Genomic DNA, 15426 nt, shown 5'->3' with positions numbered 1-15426 from the left:
GGCCAGTTGCACAAATGCCTTGGAGACAATATATAAAATCAGCATCTCTTTTATTATAAAAGGGGATACAAACTAAGGATCAGAACAAGGGGTCCCTAACTCTAAGGGATATAGCTATTTACCAAAAAACTCTCTATGTCCCTCACAAGAGGGAGCCTTTGAGTCTTCCCACTAACTTACCAGCTCCCTAGCTCTATCTAGGCGTTCCCCAAAAGCTGACTAAACTACCTATCTATGACCCTCAGGAGTAAGTTTGATTTAGTTCAAAAGCTGTCTCCAAAACCCTTTAGGATTGCTCTGAAACAGCTAAGTCCACCCCAGGAGTTCTGGCCCCTGAGTTAAAACCTCAGAGCTGATCTGACAGGATTTTTAGATAAAAGCCTCTCGAAAGCACAGCATGTATGATCAGATCCTTTTCTAGTTATTCCCAGTCAAACAGAGTACCTCCAAAAATGATTTAGGGGTTTCTTCTTCTCCACAGTCAGGTTGAGGTAGCTAAGCTCCAACAAGTCATCTGTCCTCTACCCATCTGGACAGGAAGAGATCTACCTCCTCCAAGAAGTCACTGACTTACTCAGCTGTCACTTCCAAACTGTTCCTCCTCTGCCTTCTGCCTGCTAAAATCCTTTCCTTTGAGTTCCTAGTATGTGCTTTAAAGATAGGCTTCCACTTCTCTTAAATCTTATCCTATCTCTATCCTTTTCCCATTACATTATACAGGCAAAAATAAAGTTTTATATTGATTGAGAAGTTAGGAAGTATATGAGACAGGATATTATTTATGTATTTTAATAATTGTCTAAAAGTGAGGTTAGGTCTGGAGCTTTTATCCTTGGGCAAAAGCTTATCAATCATCATTACTAGTAGGAGGTTTGGCTATAGAATCATATTTCATTGTTTCCTACTCACATAAACACACACATAGACATGCAAAGGCACACTGAAGTCTACAATGGAAGAGTAGTAGGTGGTGGGAGGAGAAAGGGAGTATCTGAACCAGGCTAGTAATACCTATATTCTAAGGATGAAAACCAGAGGAGGGAATGAGTACCTCTTTCCTCTTCTATTAACCATAAACCAAAGTTTCAAACTTCTTAAACTCTATAGCTATATTCTGATACCTGCCCTTACTTTCATCTTTTGAAATCTGAGTGCAGGGTTTCCTTTTATATCTGCAAAGGTCTCTTAACATATCTTCTCCCTTTCTTATTAGAATAATTCTTAATTATGTCTTCATAATTTCTATCCTTCTTGGTTAACTTCTCTTATTCACTTTAATCTGAGATTCTTCTTATCCTTTCCCTGACTCCTTTGAAATCTGTTCTGCCAAAATTGAATGTGCCAGTGTCAAACCTGGTTTTTATCTCTTCTCAGATTCAAAGATGGGTAAGAATGTAACTTCCCCTAAAGTTTCCCTTTATCCCTGCTTTGCAACAGTTATCCTTGTTACTTCTGCATTTTGAAGCATGAAATTATAACTCTCAAAAATTTATTAGCAACTTCACTTTTGGCAAAGAGGGAACTACAGAAAGTAAGTTCAAATAAATGAAGGGACCCTTATCACTACTGTATCATTCCTCTACATCAGGTTTTTTTTAACTTGTTTTCCCTAAACTCCTCAAGTACAGTATTTCTTCTTTCAGTCCATCTAAAATTTTGGATAGTACAACAATATAGATACTGTTTCTTCCTCTGTTAATACGTTCTTGGATGTTCTCCACTATGCTTCCTCAAATGCAGTGATGTATAGAGGTATAAATGCCATTATTACTGGATCTGTTCTTGGTTATTATGTCTTGGAAATTTACCAGTCCTAAATCATTTATGATCTTCCAGTGTTGTACTTACAATGCTCTATAGTGCTTAGCAAATAAATGTGGACAGATTTATCTCTCTTCAATCATCTTAATCAAGTGTTCAAGACTTTACTCCAAATAAATATATTTTACTATTCTTAATCAGGTGCACTCTGCTCCTGACCAATATCCATATTTCAAGTTATGATAGAGAAAATAAAGCCCATGCTCAGATACCATATCATTAGCCACCTGTCCATTTATTCAATCTGTCTTTCTTCTTTTCATCTCTTCCCTTCAGTTAATGAGTGATGACAATACCACCTGTACTGCTAAGATTTTTTTTAATTTTTAATTTTTTTAATTTTTTATTTCCTGGACTTCATAATCATAAGCACTGTTTTGTTTTCTTTGTGAGTATCTTTTGCTCCCAAATGAAAGCAGGTAAATTAGGAGACTAGATGTATGTAAGAAGATAAAGTCAAAAACACTATTTTTCTTCAACATATATTATAGACTACAAAAAAAAGAAATAAAAATGAGAGGAAAATAGATTAAAAATCTTGCATAGGAGCTTAATAATGGGAGACTTCAATTATCCAGATATAGTAGCCCCTTTGCTCTACTCCCCTCAACTTGAACTCTATGATCTAGTCACTCTATCCCAGCTGCTACTTCTCACATATGTGTAGCACAGGTTCAGGAGTTATATTCCTCAAACTTCCATTCATACTGGCATATTTGGTTCCTAGAAGACCACTGTCTACTTCAACTCTGGAGAGATTTCTGGGAAGGAGTGGTCTTGTAATGCCATATCTCAGGAGCCCTCACTAGTATATTCTACTCCCATCTCAGTGGTTATCAGTTTATATCAATTAGTCAGCTATACAGCTTTTTAGAAATAGGTATTTGCTAAGGTGGAACAGTAAATACACTCGATATAAAACCTGGTCCCCAAAAGTCTGTAAGACAATTGCCCAAAGGTACAAACAGAGTCCATGGGAAAGTGGGGTCAAGCCTAGCAAATCAATGTGGCAAAGGGTTATATCACTATTTCTGCTTACTAGAATTCCTTTCTCTTTCACCTCTGTCTTGTACAGCACTCATGAAGTTCCATTAAAGATGCTATAACATTCTTCCTGGTTTCCTTAAAGACTTTTGAAGCTACTTTTTCTTAGTGTGTCTAGCTTATCCTAATTCCTTATACAGATTCTTCTTCTAGTCACTACCATCCTGGAGACATTGCTAGAATGCTCATGAAAAAGTTGAAATTCTCTGTATCCCCAAAGTTCACAAGGTCATTGTCTATTCAAAGGTGGATAGAAGGAAGCTAAGGCTCATCCCCTTTTTCCCTCCTCCCTCTTTCAGAAACTAGAATATTATCTTCACTAACAAACAATAATGCTCATGCAAGCTAGCTTTCTGTTTTTATACCAAACTCACAAGACATGATTAAGTTTCCTTAACCATTCCAAACAAACTTGCTATTCTACCTAATTGAAATGCCTTTGATTTATTGAACAAAGTTGGCATTTCTCACACCTAATTCATGTTTCTCATTGATTCAATTAAGATATATTCTTGCCTCCAGCCATACCACTGCTGGGTTTGTACCCCAAAGAGATTATAAGGAAATACACATGTACAAAAATATTTATAGCTGTGCTCTTTGTGGTGGCAAAAAATTGGAAAATTAGGAGGTGTCAATCAATTGGAGAATGACTGAACAAATTATGGTATCTGATGGTGATGGAATATTATTGTGCTGAAAGAAATAATGATCTGGAGAAATTCCTTGTAAACTGGAAAGACCTCTGGGAATTGATGCAGAACAAAAAAAAAACAGAACCAGGAAAACATTGTACACAGAGACTGATACACTGTGGTACAATAGAATGTAATAGACTTTTCTACTAAGCAATGCAATGATCAAGGACAATCTAGAGGATCTTATGAAAAAGAACTCTATCTGCAACAAGAGAAAGAACTGTGGGAGCAGAAACACAGAAGAAAAACATTTGCTTGATCACATGGTTCGATGAGGATATGATTGGGCTTTTGATATTAAAAGTTCATTCTACTGCAAATATGAATAACAGTGAAATAGGTTTTGAACATTGATGCATGTATAACCCAGTGGAATTGCTTCTCAGCTCTGGGAGTGGGGAGGGAGGATGGGAAAAATCATGAATCGTGGAACCATGGAAAAATATTCTAAATAAATTCTTTTTTATTTAAATTTTTATTTTGAATATTTTCCCATAGTTACATGTTTCATGTTCTTTCTCTCTACCCCAAGCCCCTCCACCCCCTCCATCATCCACCCCCCCCCAGCCAACATACAATTCCACTGGGCTTTACATGTACCATTAAGATAACTAGAGCTATCATTTAGTGTCTACATCCTCAATAACATTCCCATCAGGCCATGTGTTCAAGCAGTTGTTTTTCTTCTGTGTTTCTACTCTCACAGTTCTTCCTCTGAGTGTGGCTAGTTTTCTTTCTCATAAATCCCTCAGCCTTGCTCTGGATCCTTGCATTGCTGCTAGTAGAGAAGTCCATTATGTTCGATTGTACCACAGTGCATCTGTCTCTGTGTACAATGTTCTTCTGGATTTGCTCCTTTCACTCTGCATCAATTCCTGGAGGTATTCTAGTTCACATGGAATTCCTCCATTTCATTATTCCTTTGAGCACAATAGTATTCCATCTCCAGCAGATACCACAATTTGTTTAGCCATTCCTCAATCGAAGGACATTCCCTCATTTTCCAATTTTTTGCCACCACAAAGAGCATGACTATAAATATTTTTGTACAAGTCTTTTTCCTTATTATCTCTTTGGGATATAAACCAAGCAGTGCTATGGATGGATCAAAAGGCAGATAGTCTTTTAAAGTCCCTTTGGCATAGTCCAAATTGCCATCCAGAATGGTTGGATCAATTCACAACTCTACCTGCAATGCATTAATGTCCCAATTTTGCCACATCCCATCCAACATTCACCACTTTTCTTTGTTATCATGTTAGCTAATCTGCTAGGTGTGAGGTGGTACCTCAGAGTTGTTTTGATTTGCATTTCTCTAATTATAAGAGATTTAGAACACTTTTACATGTGTTTGTTGATAGTTTTGATTTCTTCATCTGAAAATTGCCAATTCATGTCCCTTGCCTCTATCAATTGGGGAATGCCTTGATTTTTTTTTGTACAATTGATTTAGCTCCTTATGTAATTGAGTAATTAATTAGACCTTTGTCCGAGTTTTTTGTTATAAAGATTTTTTCCCAATTTGGTGCTTCCCTTCTAATTTTGGCAGCAATAGTTTTGTTTGTACAAAACCTTTTTAGTTTAATGTAATCAAAATTATTTATTTTACATTTTGTAATTTTTTCTAACTTTTGCTTGGTTTTAAAATCTTTCCTTTCCCAGAAATCTGACAAGTATACTATTCTCTGTTCACCTAATTTACTTATAGTTTCTTCCTTTATATTCAAGTCATTCACCCATTCTGAATTTATCTGGGTATAGGATGTGAGATGTTGATCTAGACCCAATATCTCCCATATTGTTTTCCAGTTTTCCCAGAAGTTTTTGTCAAATAGAGGGGTTTTGTCCCAAAAGCTGGGTTATTTGGGTTTATCATAGACTGTCTTGCTGAGGTTGCTTACCCCAAGTCTATTCCACTGATCCTCCCTTCTGTCTCTTCTCCAGTACCATATTGTTTTGATGACTACTGCTTTATAGTACAGTTTATGATCTGGTACTGCTAGGCCACCTTCCTTCATATTTTTTTTCATTATTTCCCTTGATATTCTTATTCTTTTGTTCTTCCAAATGAACTTTGTTATAGTTTTCTCTAATTCAGTAAAAAACTTTTTTGGTAGTTTGATAGGTATGGAACTAAATAAGTAAATTAATTTGGGTTGAATGGTCATTTTTATTAGCAGTCAATGTTTTTCCAATTGTTTAGATCTAGTTTTAATTGTGTGGAAAGGGTTTCATAGTTGTGTTTGTATAATTCCTATGTTTGTCTTGGCAGATAGATTCCTAAATATTTCATATTGTCTAGGGTGATTTTAAATGGAATTTCTCTCTCTAACTCTTGCTGTTGTAATGTGTTGGAAATATATAGAAATGCTGATGATTTATGTGCATTTATTTTGTATCCTGCAACCTTTGCTAAAGTTGTTGATTATTTCCACAATTTTTTAGTTGATTCTCTAGAATTTTTTAAGCAGACCATCATATCATCTGCAAAGAGTGAGAGTTTGGTCTCCTCATTGCCTATTTTAATACCTTCAATTTCTTTTTCTTCTCTAATTGTTACAACTAGTGTTTCTAGTACAATGTTAAATAATAGAGGTGACAATGGGCATCCTTGTTTCACTCCTGATCTTATTGGGAATGCTTCTAATTTATTCCTATTGCAGATGATGTTTGTTGATGGTTTTAAATATATACTATTTATTATTTTTAGGAAAGGCCCTTCTATTCCTATACTTTCTAGAGTTGTCAGTAGGAATGGGTGTTGTATTTTGTCAAAGGCTTTTTCAACATCTATTGAGATAATCATGTCAATTATGTGAAAGGTTTTCCTAATATTGAACCATCCTTACATTTCTGGTATAAGTTCCACCTGATCATAATGAATAACCCTTGTAATCACTTGCTGGAGTCTTTTTGCTAGTATTCTGCTTAAGATTTTTGCGTCTATGTTCATTAAGGAGATTGGTCTGTAGTTTTCTTTCTCTGTTTTTGTTCTACCTGGCTTTAGGATCAGTACCATATTTGTGTCATAAAAGGAATTTGTTAAAACTCCTTCTTTGCTTATTACGTCAAATAATTTGTATAGTATTGGGACTAGTTATTCTTTGATAGAATTCATTTGTGATATCCATCTGGTCCTGAGGATTTTTTCTTTGATTCTATTTCTTTTTCTGATATGGGATTATTTACGTATTCTATTTCTTCTACTGTTAATCTAGACAATTTATACTTTTTCTAAATAGTCATCCATATCACCTAGATTGCTATATTTATTGCCATATAATTGGGCAAAATAGTTTTTAATGATTGCCTTGATTTCCTCTTCATTAGAGGTGAGGTCTCCCTTTTCATCTTTGATACTGATAATTTGGTTTTCTTCTTTCCTTTTTTCAGTTAGATTGACCAATACTTTGTCAATTTTATTTGTTTTTTCAAAGTACCAGTTTCTAGTTTTATTTATTAATTCAAAAGTTCTTTTACTTTCAATTTTATTGATTTCTCCTTTAATTTTTATAATCTCTAATTTAGTTTTTAACTGGGGATTTTTAGTTTGTTCTCTTTCTAGTTTTTTGATCTGCATGCCCAGTTCATTGATCTTTGCCCTCCCTAGTTTGTTAATATATGCGCAAGGATATAAATTTACCCCTGAGTACTGCCTTGGCTGCATCCCACAGATTTTGGTAGGATGTCTTATCATTGTCATTCTCTTCAATGAAATTATTAATTGTTTCTATGATTTGTTCTTTAACTAACTGATCTTAGAGAATCATATTATTTAATTTCCAATTAGTTTTTGATTTGCCTGTCCATGTGCCCTTACTAATTATTATTTTTATTACATTATGATCTGAAAACATTACATTTATTATTTCTGCTCTTTTGCATTTGTTTGCCATGTTTCTATACCCTAATACATGGTCAATCTTTGTGAATATGCCATGTGCAGCTGAGAAGAAGGTGTATTTCTTTTTGTCCCTATTTATTTTTCTCTACATATCTATTAAGTCTAATTTTTCTAGGATTCATTCACCTCTGTTATCTCTTTCTTATTTTTTTGTTTGATTTATCTAGATCCGATAGAGGAAGATTTAGGTCTCCCACTAATAAAGTTTTACTATCTATTTCTTCCTTGAGCTCTGCCTATTTCTCCTTTAGAAATTTGGATGCTATACAATTTGGTGCATAGATGTTGAGTACTGTTATCTCCTCATTGTCTATATTGCCTTTTATCAGGATTTAATTACCTTCCCTATCTCTTTTAATCAGATCTATTTTTACTTTGGCTTTGTCAGAAATCATGACTGCAACTCTTGCCTTCTTTTTCTCAGTTGAAGTCCAATAGATTTTGCTCTAGCCTTTTATTTTTACTCTATGTATGCCTAATGTGTGTTTCTTGTAGACAAAATATCGTAGGATTTTGGTTTCTAATCCGCTCTGCTATTTGCTTCTATTTTATGGGAGAGTTCATCCCATTCACATTCAGAGTTATAATTACCAGCTGTGTATTCCCCAAATTTTTCATATCCTCTCCTAGTTCTGCTGCTTCTTCTTGTGCTATTTCCTTTTAAACCAGTTATTTATTTTAAATTAGTCCCCCTTACCTCCTCCCTTAGTTTACTTCCCTTTCCACCCCCTCCCTTTTTGTTCCCCTTTTATTATTTTTTAAGGCCTAAGAAATTCCTTCCCCCCCTCTTTTCCCCTCCCTTTTTGTACTCCCCACCCCACTGCCTCCCTTGGTTGATCCCTTCTGACTTTCTCCGTAGGGTTAGATAGAATTCGTTATCCCAATTGATATAGCTACTCTTCCCTCTCAGGATTAATTCCGCTGAGAGTAAGGTTTAAGTATTTCCTATTAACGTTCTCTTCCTCTCCTTCTTATAATAGTATTCATCCTCTCCCCTTCCCATGCCATCGTTGTGTGGTATAGATCTTCCTATTTTCTTATTCCTTCAAGTTTCTCTTGGTGCCATCTTCTATTCCTCCCCATTTTTTCTGTATCATCTTAGACCAGTGATGGGCAAACTATGGCCTGTGGGCCAGATGCAGCCCCCTGAAATGTTCTATCAGGCCACTGGACATTATTCCTAATCTGACAAATACAATGAGTAGGATACAATATGAAATTTTGAAAGATTTGCCTTAGAAACAGACTGACAGATGAGCATTTCCTTTCCTTTGGCCCCCTCTTTAAAAAGTTTGCCCATCCATTTAGCACTCCAACCTCTCCCTATGGATAATTTTTCTAATTACTATAACAGTGAATACATTTTTTGAGAATTACACATAACATTTCTCCATACAGGAATACAAATAATTTGATCTTATTGAAGCCCTTAAAGAAGCAAACTAAATAAATTCTATAAATAAATAAATGAAAATTTAAAGATAAAGGTATATTCTGACCTGAAAAAGTGGGTGATTGATTCCCCACCCTTACTTTTGACTCCCTACCTCCTATATACCAGGCCCTCCATGATAAGGACAGTTTAGTTGATAAAGAAATAACAGGACACAGAAGTTGTCTTTTAGCTCATGCTTCCAGCTCTGTCTCCAGGAGCATGGAGTTTATTATATATATTTCAAGACTCATTTCACACAAAAGAACCCCCCCAAAACTTCGCAGATATGCAGAAGTTACAAATTATGTCATATCAAAACACAGAAAATCTCATTTGACTTCAGAATAGAACAAGGCCAAGGCTAAATTTTGACTGGGTTCTTATCAGAAAGCCAAGTCAGAGAATATTTTTCTCAGGGTTGAATTGCCCCTGCTAAGGTTTTGGCCTTCGCTATACCAGGCAGCTGCATTCCTGGCAAAGGGGAACAGTGTTAACCTTTTTAACTGCTGGTTAGCTAGGAACTTAAAGCTTTTCAATAAGGCCACAATACTTTTCAACAAGAAATCACAAGGATCACAAAAGGGGTCAAAAGAGGAATCTCAGATTTTTATCTATTCTCTTATTGTCTTCCCACACCTCCACTGGCTGTCCCATCCCCAGAACATTCTTCTTTCACACCTCTGCCTCCCCAAATCCCTGCATCATCTAGCAGTGTTTTCATTTTTAAATACTTTGTTTCCAGCCCCTTTTTAATGATTTGGTCCTGTGCTTGAATAAGCTCTTTAAATTTTTCTCTGCTAAACATTTGCAGAATTCAACAAATCAACCATGGTAATTTTAGCAAAGCCCTTTTGGCATAGTTCACAAATAATCGAGAAATTAAATCTGTAAATTTACATTTTACCACAAGTATGCAGGCCTAGCATTGATGGTATGCCTAGATCTTACATTCACTTTAAATTCATAATCATACAAGTTTAACAAGCAGACTCATTTTACAAAATTCTCAAAGTCATTGCTTGTAGTGATGCTTACAAAGGCCTGCTCTAACAAAAAGACAATAAAGAAAAGTGATAAAAGAAAGTTAAGCCTCCCTTCTCAGAAGGAACATCTGATACCTATAGAGTTCCCAATAGGAATGAGAGATTGGGAGTTTACTGTAAACTAACCCCTCTGATTTCCTGAGGGAAACTGAACTATCCTGGGTAAAAATTTTCTTCATTCTTGCAACACAGAGGGCATCTGATAATTCCCCCAACGTACCCTTGCAACACATAAAACAAACCAAATGGAAATCTGAATCCTTGCCTCACCAAGAGAAGCAAATTAGCCTAAAGGGAAAATAAACTCAGAAAGGCCTCAAAGAGAATTAGGACTCACAAAAACAGACTAAGTATATAAACTTGATTACTTTGGTCTTCTAAACTATCAGGCATGTTATATTAGGAACCTAAAATCCATAAGATGCTCAGATAAGCTGTCTGCTCTCATGTCACCATAAGGCAAGCAATCTAAGTCACCTCAAAAGAAAAAAAAATATGAACATGGGTGAATCTCATGGAAAATGATCTATGTAAATTTCTGGGCACCAGTACTGTAGGAATATAATATCCATATTGCTCTTGTTAGCTTCCATATTCTGAATGGTGAAGTTTTCTCAGAAAAATCTGAATTATAACTTGTAAAGGAAACACGTAAGAAAACTGACTTTCCATTTTATAGTCTGAAACCAAAGATGCTATTTTTTCCAACAACTGGTCCTTTTAAATACTAGAGATGGGGGCAGCTGGGTAGCTCAGTGGATTGAGAGCCAGGCCTAGAGATGGGAGGTCCTAGGTTCAAATCTGGCCTCAGACAATTCCCACCTGTGTGACCCTGGGCAAGTCACTTGACCCCCATTGCCTACCCTTACCACTCTTCCACCTATAAGTCAATACACAGAAGTTAAGGGTTTAAAATAAAAAAAAAATACTAGAGAATTCATGAAAGAGAATGCCTGTTGGAGAATCTCCTCAATGAGTCCTTACAAATGGAAGGACCCAAATATATACTAATAGCACCTTCATGGCATAATACTCTATTTCATCTATTATCCCCTCCAATTTGTTCTCTACTCTCCAATTACACCTGCAAATGTGCTACTACTCATACACAATACTATATTTCTTAGAACATTCTACCATCCCATCTCTGCCTCCTAGAATTCCTAGGTAACCTTGCTGAATTTTTTTACTAAGCATGAGATTTCATTATTGCTCTTTTTCTGCAATTATGTCTTGAACTTTCAAGGATCAACTCACTTTTACAGAAATCTTTTGGAGTTCTTTCTCTTTCTGTTCAGCATACCTAATAATTACTTGACTTGCAATAAGGGTAATTTCATATATCAAAACGTGGAGGAACCAATAAGGGAAAGTCTTATTTTAGACCTAATTCTCACCAACAATCAGGAATTAGTAGCTAGAGAGAAGATCGTGAGAACTTTGGGTACGGGTAGATCCTTCCATCTTAAAAGTTATGAAAAATAGGGGAGAAAGCCAAACATAGTCTACTTGGAATGCTCAAGTTTAAAAAAATTTTTTTTCAACTAACAAGCAATGATGCTAATGCTCAGAATGACTTGAAGCTTGTGAAGAAACCCAAGAACAACAAAAAAGTATTTATAAGTTATGTAGACATTAGTAAATTATAAATTCAATATTAGTCAACAGTATAATAAGACAATCAAAATTTTAATATGATTTTACACTATATTAACAGAGATAATTTCCACTATTAGGGAAGTAATAATCCCACTGTACTGTACCTTTTTCAGATTGATAATACCTGTAGTATTATTTCTGCATCACATTTTAGGAAAGCTAATGATAACCTGTAGAGTATCCAGAGGAAGCCAATCAGTATATTGGAGAACCTCAAGATAATGCTACATAAAGATTATTTAAAGGAATGAGAAAATCCTAGATAAAGAGAAATCATAGGAAGGTATATGATAACTATCTTCAGGCATTTAAAGAATTATCCTGTGAAAGAAGAATGAAACACATTCTGTTTGACCCTAAAGAATGACATCAAGAATACTTAGTGGAAGTTGCAAAAGGGGAATTTTAAACTTGGTGTAACAAAAAAATCTTCCTTCAAATTAGAACAACCCAAAAATGGCTGTCTTTGAAAATTGTAAATTTCCTTACTGAATGTCTTCAACCATAGGTTATAATATCATTTATTAATATTCTTATTCATGTATGGTGAGGACTAGATGGCTTCCAAGTTCTTTCCAAATCTTATTATTCTGTGATTCTGTGAACATTTGCTAGGAAAAGTCTATCTGTTGACAAAATACTACCAAAAAACTATTGACGTGTTGGTAGTTGAGTAGAAGCCACCTGTCAGATTTGGATTTGGGGTATTATTTGGGAAACAGAATTTCCCAGAGATTTATTTTGTCCTTCTACATTTCACTTGAGTTCTGCTATATATGTTGTGTTTTAGTCGTTTAGTCACGTCTAACTCTTCACGACCCTATAGACAACAGCACACCAGTGCTGTCACTCTACAAAATGTTAGTACCTAACTAGTAGTATTATGTTAACAGATAGGCTTTTGCTAGACAAATGTTGACAGACTCACAGAATAACAAGATTTGGAATGGATCTCAGAAGCCATCTAGTTCTCACCAGACATGTATTAGCAAAGATATATCCTTCTCCAGTGAATTAAAGTAAATAGAAGTTAAGTGACTTGTCCAGGGTCACATGGCTAGTAAGTATCAGAGACTAGATTTGAATTCAGGTCCTCCTGACTCTGGGCCCAGCCCTCTATCCAACCTACTTGCCTCTATACCAGTATCTAATATGAGATCAAGCTTGGAAAGTCTTAGAAAGTCTTTTTTCTCCCTAATATATGTAATTAATAAATCAATTACAGAAATGAAAACGAATACTCCTACGATGGCTGCTCTACTACTCAAGGATAAAGGAAGTGTTCTCCTTTATATGGCCTTCAGTATTGCATTGGCTAAAATAAAATCATCCTATCTACTTCAAAGTTTTGTTACAGGGGGTATATATAACAAGCAAGCGTGTGCTAGTAAATCTTTAACAACAAACAAAGGATGCCTAATAAACTTCATTTAAGCTTAACCTACATTTAACATTTTCTCCATCTTTTTCTTGTCTATATAATCAACAAAACAGTAAAACATTGACTTGTGACATTTGCCAATATCCAAAGTATAAACGCTCACACTGAAAATTTAAGTATGGATTCTCAAAAGTCAGTATGAACTAGCTTCAGAACACTCCTAAAATGTACTCTGACATAGGTGCAAACTATAATCCAAAGCACTGTCAGATACAAAATTCATTCAAACAAATCTTTATTGAATATCTACTTTGCTATGTAAAGCACAATGGGAGATAGGAAGTTAAATAAGATACTGGCCATACTCCCAAGGAGATTACAGTTCAGTTTGGAAAATATTACACATTCAAAATGGAAGATAGATTCATATTTCTCTTCTGAAATAGCTGGAGCTTGAAGGGGTCCAATGTCACAGAACATATGATAATTATACAAAATAGGACATTTGCACTGATGACAATAATAATGATAACCCCCCTCAAAGTCCAACATATTATTTCTGCTGCAGTAGGAAAATAAGGAGATGAAGAAAGCAACAGAAATATTGGGAAATCAAGCCAGGGTGATATATAGCTGAGATTCTGTGTGCCCTGAAACTGCTAAGGTAGCTGTGAAAACCTGGCAAGAAGTCTGAAATACAGATGAATCAGGTTTTGGAGATATTACTTTATTCAGTTAGTGCCCCACTCATCATGATGATTCTTAAAGACCATAAAACACTATTTTGTCACCATTACTTTATATTTAAGTATGAGAAATTGGAGCCAGGACACATCTATGGATGGTCCAATACTCTTAAAAATTCTTTTGTTCTTCCTAGTTTAACAAAGCTTGCACCAAAACTGAAGGTGAGGCAATGGTAGTGAGGTGATTGGCAAACGCTCTTTTTTAGTCTTCAAATTCTCTAGACCTGTAAATAATGAATTAGAATCTATGAGGATTCATGAGTTGGTCCAAAATTCAAGTGCTCCAAAAATACAGGGTTTTTTATTACAAACTTAAATCAATACCTAATACCACCAATTCTAACTTAAAGTCATCTGTTCTTTCTTAAGATAAGACTGTCTCTGTATTAGACCAGCCCTCTTTACCACTACTCTTGCTTATCCTATTTTCAGGAAAGTGTATCCCTCCTATGGAATATTCTTTTCTAGAAAATTTCTAGCTTTTTCTCTCATATCCAGAATCTTCCTCATTAAAAAATTCCTAGGAAGATTCCTAGATAATTGGTACCTGTGTCAATAGAGGTAGAAAACTGATCAGTCTCATGTGAGTGAGACCTCAACTTCCCTATAAAAAACATCTGGTTCTTCCACAACCCTGAGATGCCTTTGGGTGTGGAATAACCTGAGTGTTCCGAACATAATAAGTGGAAAGAGCCTCTATCTCACAAAGTCACCACTTCTTTCCCTCTCAGATTCCCTCAATAGCTAAGTAACAGATTACTAGATTCCACTTATATCATTGTCTCTAAGGTAACTATGACTCAATATATCTTTAAACTCTCTCTTCCCCTGTCATCCCCACCATGGATCTTTCTTTCTTTTTTTTTTTTAAACCTTAACTTCTGTGTATTGGCTCATAGGTGGAAGAGTGGTAAGGGTGGGCAATGGGGGTCAAGTGACTTGCCCAGGGTCACACAGCTGGGAAATGTCTGAGACCGGCTTTGAAACTAGGACCTGCCATCTCTAGGCCTGACTCTCAATCCACTGAGCTACCCAGCTGCCCCCGACCCCACCATGGATCTTTCAAACTAACTGCCTTCTCTTAGAAGTTAGAAAAATACTATATAACCTATAACAGTGATGGCGAACCTTTGAGATAGAGTGCTGGGCCCCAACCCCACCCTACACCACTGACAGAGCACAATGCCCTGTCACTACTGAATGCCCAGCATGCCCCACTCCCTCCCTTACCCCACACAGAGGAGGAAGAAAACACTCCCATTGGGCTGCTGGATGGAGGGGAGGGTGAAGTGAGGAATATCCTCAGCAAGTTTAGAGTTAGGGAGGGGCATGGTCTGAATGCTCTGCTCTCCTCCAGCTCTGCTGCCTTGAGCCACCCACCTTATCCCCTGTGTGCTCCTATTGAGCTGCTGGGCAGAAGGGCGGGGAAATGTGGAAAAAATGTCCTCAGGCATGGTGGAAAGGGGAGGAGAGCAGCTCAGTCTTAGTCCCTCTGCCTTTCTAGTAACAAACTCTAGTTAGGAGGAGTGGCCAAGGGCCCACACAGAGTGCTCTTTGGTCCACCTTTGGCATCCATGCCATAGGTTCACCATCACTGCCCTATAAGTTCTACAGATCCATATCTCAACTCATACACTGATGAGCTCCCCAGTGAGGGATCCCTACAATGAGGTTGGCTCTCTCCCTAAGAGCTTT

The sequence above is a fragment of the Gracilinanus agilis genome, chromosome 2 (genome assembly GCF_016433145.1).
Source record: "Gracilinanus agilis isolate LMUSP501 chromosome 2, AgileGrace, whole genome shotgun sequence".
Classification (NCBI taxonomy): Eukaryota; Metazoa; Chordata; class Mammalia; order Didelphimorphia; family Didelphidae; genus Gracilinanus; species Gracilinanus agilis.
This window is presented reverse-complemented; position numbering follows the sequence as displayed.